Source organism: Telopea speciosissima, chromosome 7 (assembly GCF_018873765.1).
Source record: "Telopea speciosissima isolate NSW1024214 ecotype Mountain lineage chromosome 7, Tspe_v1, whole genome shotgun sequence".
NCBI lineage: Eukaryota > Viridiplantae > Streptophyta > Magnoliopsida > Proteales > Proteaceae > Telopea > Telopea speciosissima.
In genome coordinates this window covers 56,024,961-56,030,836 of record NC_057922.1, presented here as the reverse complement: position 1 = coordinate 56,030,836, position 5,876 = coordinate 56,024,961, and positions in this window count along the sequence as shown.

The following is a 5,876-nucleotide window of genomic DNA, read 5'->3' as shown; positions in this document are numbered from 1 at the left end:
ATTTGACTAGAGGTACCCAAATACCCATTTATTATAAATGAGTCCATGAGGAGAGAGAGAACATTACTTCTCCTTCATCATTCTCTTCTACCCTAAATCGTGGAGGAGAGAAAGAGGAGAGAAAGAGGAGAGGAAGAGAAAGAGGAAGGAGAGAGAGGCTTGGAGGAAGGTGGAGACCCCATCTCTTGGGCCATAAATCGTGGAGCTCTCTCATCTTGGGGGTAGGTAAGCTATTGAACCTTCTTCCTTCTTCTATTTTGGATTTTAAAGGGGTTGGGTAATGGGAGAGATTGACCTAGATCTCTCTTGGAACCTAGGGAGTCGATGGAGCTTTAAAGCCAAGCTATGGTGGAGTTATTTCACTCCATTATGAGCTCTAATGTGAGGGTTCTCATTGCCATTTGAGAGATTTAAGGTTGGACCCTAATGAGCTTAGGATGGAGTTTCCTAGAAGTCCTTGTGCTTTAAAACCACTTGAAATGGGGTCCTTGGAGGAATCCTTCGGATTTTGGACCCGAAGGTGTGAGGGTTTACATGTGGGTTCAGACCGCAAGAAACCACCTGAAATTACCTTCCCGAGAAGGATTACGTGAAGGTCGGATTTACACTCGGTTTGGCTTTAAATCACATCTCGCATCCGACCTTGACTAAAATTGTCCCGAGCCCCGTAAAGCTCGGATTTACACTCCGTTCAGCCTGAAACCACATCTGCATCCGACCTTGACTAAAGTCATCCCGAACCCCGGTTTCCTAGGATTTACATGTGGTTGCGAGAATTTGGGCATGAAACCACTCCCGCAACCACTTTGTTTCAAACCTTATACTTAAGTGATTATGGGAGACCTTTGGGGATCCTTTCCTTCGCTCGTTTAACCTTATTTCACTCTTTGTATAGGTTAATATATTCACTTTTGTGGCTTATTGCTTGATCGAGGCGACAACCGATAATCTTGGTGCTTGGCGTATACGTAGTGAGTGGGTTTGGTTGTTTGGGCTTGTTATTATTATTGCACTATATATTATGTACTCATTATAATTAATAAGCATGTTTGCGCATATTGCATAATTTTATATCTATTTGTTATAATGTTGATTGGTAATGTTGTACCTTGATGGGTCTCGTGCGGTGGGTACCGTGTGGAACCCCGAACACTATATACATTTATGAAGAAATTATGTTGAATGTCATGTTGAAGCTTGATGCGCTGCCGTCTTTGTGCTAACCGGGCACTAAACCGGATGAAAAGTTGATGCGCCGGATTACCTCTCGGGACGATAGGACTTGCATGTAGTATATTGTGGCTAGGATTTCACACCCTTATGCTACGACCCTTACCAACAAGGGTTTAGGTGTTGGGTAATCGTACACCGGATTCTGTGGAGGTGGGAGAGGCCATCATGGTAGTATTGGTTATCGTGGGTCTCGCCACGAGTGGTCTTGGAGGCTTCAATCGGCGTAGGTCCCACGTGACAATTGAGGTTTCATTGTGGCGATAAGTTAAGTGACCCACGTGTCTCTCGAGTTGTCACGCGAGCATATGCCATGGACTTAGTTGTTTGTTAGGTGGAAAAATGGACTTAACATGTGCATGCATCATTGGACTATGTGAATTGCGTGTTTGTGCATCCCCATCCCCTCACCGGCTCGTGGAGCTAACCCCTCGTGCGCACACTTTTTTTAGATTATGATGCAGTGACGGATATCTCGCGGACTTGGAGTTCAGCCCTCGGGATACGATGAGATCGGTGAGGAGGAACCAGAGGCCGTGTTTGAGGAACATGGCGACGGGTGTCCTTGCGATGATTGTGCCTACGGGCCATGAGGATATTCGGGACTCGATCCCTTTTGATTACTTTTGAGGCTAAGGCCTATGGTGAAATACTTCTTGTAATACCATTTTTGATAGTTATTAGATGGTCATTGGAAATGTAACTAATTCCGTATTTATCATCTAGCTTTGAACATCTTGTAACTATTCGATTTATACGCTCCGCAATACTACGATCCTTGGAATGTAATATTCCTCTTTTCCGCATTCTAATATTATATTGTGTTAATATTGGTTATGATCAGCGTTGGGACACCGTGTCGTGATCCGGGCGGTTTAGTAGGATGACACGCGTCGTCCTAGTCACCCTTTATATGATATTATATTCCTTGTCTGGAATAGGGGCGTGACAGATCACTTGTCCTTCATCATGCAATTACTCTAATTGCACGGCTTCAACATTCATCGATATTCCGATTTACCTTCATATACTGATGTGGTGGAACTCTAGTAGGCGGGTATCATCATCGCCATTGACATCATCTACATCTCATCATCTTGTTGTACATCTCCCCCATCATTAGTATTATGGGTGAGGATCTGGAACAAGACTAATGAGGCATCAGTACGAACACTTGAGGTTTGACAGACACTAGATAATATCGTCGTCTGAGTAGACGGCAGCGGTGGTTGTATTTTCATCTGTCTTCTCCTCCTGGTCCTCTCTTTCTTTATCTCTTTTTAGCTTTCTGCATTCCCTCTTCATATGCCCCTCCTTTTTACAGTAGTGGCATGTAATCCTTTTCCTCGGTTGGCTTTTGCTTCTCCCCCGGTTCTCTGTAACAAGTGCTTCCTCATGGGGCTTGTTCAAGGATCCCCTTCTTGTCTCTTCATTCAAGAGACTTCCTGTTACTTGACTCACTGTGAGTTTCCCGTCTGGGGCCAAATTGCTAAGAGACACCACTAGTCTCTCCCAGCTATCACGTAACGAACTGAGAAGTAACAGGGCTTGCAATTCATCGTCAAGCACCATTTTCATCGAGGAAAGTTGGTTCACAACGCTTTGAGCCTCGTTCAAATGTTCTACAACTGAGCTTCCTTCTTTGTACTTCAGGTTCACAAGCTTCCTTATCAAGAAAGCTTTGTTGCCGGCTATCTTCCTTCCGTACAGGTCTTCAAGTTTCTTCCACTGTAAATGGGTTGACGTCTCTGTGGATACGTGGTGGAAAACGGTATCGTCCAAAAATTGTCGCATAAATCCAACGGCTTTCCGATCCAAGATTTTCCAATTAGCATCGGACATATTTTCGGGTTTCTCCGCAACACCCTGTACGGGTGCGTACAAGTCCTTGCAGTAAAGCAAGTCCTCCATCTTCGCTTTCCATATCATCCAATTGCCTCCATTCAAGCTGACCATCCTTGTTGAAGTAGTTCCCTCCATCGCCATTACACACGATCACATGAACCAGGCTCTGATACCACTTGTTGGGAAGAAAAAAGGCTGAACCGATTTTCCACTTGTGTGTAGGTTACAGGAGAAAATACACTTCCAACACTATTCACATAAATAGTACCCTATGAATAGTAACTATGCGGGTCCCACTAAAATACAAAGTCACAGAAAGTAAAAAATACACCAGAATTTTTACGTGGAAAACCCTTCTACCACTGAAGGAAAAAACCACGGGACCTTGTCCGGTCAAAACTTCCACTATCAATAAATGAGATTACAACTTCTCCAGTTACTACTTGAGGATTACAACATCAAGAAAAGACCCTTTTGGATAAGCACAAAACTCACCAAATGGGTGAAACTATAAGAGTACAACACTCATACAAGAACCGTTGGAACCTAGTTCTCTCGTTCTTGCGATCACATACTCTCTTACTGAGAGAAGGCATTTCTCTCTAAACTTCCACACCCATCACCCCTCTCCCCCTCATTCCTATTTATAGATAACAAAGAGGAGGAGAAAACGTGTAGAAAACTTTGGTTTCTCCATCCCATATGTGCGTCAAACAGGTAGGTGTGTTGACAAATGATCAAGGGGTAGGCACCGCCCCCTTCCATTTTCTTCTTCTTGCATTCAATAGCCAAATCCGTATTTGGCCTTCTGCAATGTTTTTTTTTTCTCTTCTTTTTTCTATCTTTGCATTTATTATGCTTTGACTTTATTCTTCTCTCTCTCTCTCTCTCTTCCTTCATTTCATTTACTTTGTTTTGACATTTTCTCTTTCAATCTTTTGGACGGTAGAGAGACATGGTGAAGAGAGTAACTACATGGGCCCCTCCATGTGAGGAGGACCCCAACAAGAACTACCACACTTATATCATCTTAATCCTTCGCTCGGCTTGAGGAAGAAGAGGTAACATGAGACCTTCAGTTGGCTCTAGGCAAGTAGTGGGGATAAAGAGATAGTAGGAGTTGTAGAGCGAGCTTCAATGGAGTTTCGTAGTGGAGGTCCTGTGTGTTCTCTTTCTGTTGAGGTAATATTGAGTGAGCAGAGACAGTCGAGTACCATCGAGCGTAGGGTTTTGTTTAAAGTTTTTTACTTCCATTTTTAAAAAGCTTCTTTTTTGTTTCTCAAATGGCAAGTAAAAGTATTAGACCATTGCCATACCGAGCGGGGAATCTTCACGTATGTGAGCGTATGTGAACGACTCATAATCGTTCAGATGAAATCCAATCTGTGAGAATATTCATCTGAACGGCTATGAATCGTTCACGTACGCTTACATACGTGAAGATTCACCGGCCTCGTTGCCATATAGGTCCTAAATGACTTTTCATAATAGAGTCAGGGCCGGATGTCATTCATTTTTGATAGTCTCTATTGAAGGAAATGATAAAACAAAGGATGGGGGCAATGCATTATTATTATTTTTTGGGAAAATTAAATGCCCCTCCCATGTATTAGGCTTAATTATACATTCTCCCCTTGAATTTTTCCCAATTACACTTAGACTCCCTTTGATTGACGATGTTAGTCTGTTGTTAGTTATTGGTTGGAAAAGAAAATTTTACCATTGTACTAAAACATTAAAAAGTGAATTACAATTCTACCCTTTTCATCATCTTCAACTTAAAACACCATAACAGAAGAAAACGAATCAAATTGAATCATCTCCTTCTACCTCCAAGCATCTCTATCGAACACCAAACCAATCCTCTTGCAAACTTTGGTCAAAACGAAGTCTTCATCTCCGGCGAAGGTAAGTATTGCAATCTTTGTTCACTTCGGCCTCTCCTTCGTGTAATATGCTTCCCACATTAAAATTAGGTTGATTTTTAAAAACTTTGTTCATGGAACTCAAGATCCCCCCCTTCTTCTTAGGCCTTCTCATTTCTTCTGTTGTCTACTCTCTGATGTAATAGGGGTTGGTTCTCCTTGGCAATACATTTTAGTTTTAGTTTTACCCAGAGAAAATGAGTATGATAGCAGCTGATCCTGCAAGTTGGAGCGTTTATGCCCATTTCCATATTGTGTAGCAACACCAACAAAACAAGAATCTATAATAGCTCCAAATGTCCATGGGAGATCAATTCATGTCACGAAAATCTGCAACTCACTTGCAGAGTAAAGGGCTAACCATGGTGACAGACCCAAAGAAAGGATTCCTCTTTCCTGTTCCACTTCATCACTGAGTGAAAGTGTTATTACAGACCAGATTTTCAATTTTAAAAATCGATCTAATCAAATCTTCCTAGGAAAGCCATGTCTCCACATCAACACAGATTCTACCCCAACTCTCCAAAGCACGATTCTGAACAGTGAGACGAAGTTCATGAATTCATCCAAGAATGTCTCATAAGAATACAACTCAAGGGATTATGCAAAGAAGAGATAAAGATACATACACCGAGCTAAAGAAATTAGCAGCTTAGATGAAAGAAAAAAAAATAGCTATAATGCAATGGAGTGGAAAATAATTGGTGCTTGATGCCGCTTCTTTAGCTTCGTTACCTGGACTCTTGGAGTACATTGAGTTCATGTAGCTCACATGCTTTGAAGTTTTGCACTTGCAAACTGCATATTTCTCTTTCTTCTCCACGTGAAATATAAGTTATTTTGCTGCATGTCTCAGGCAAAAAACATCTACGAGCG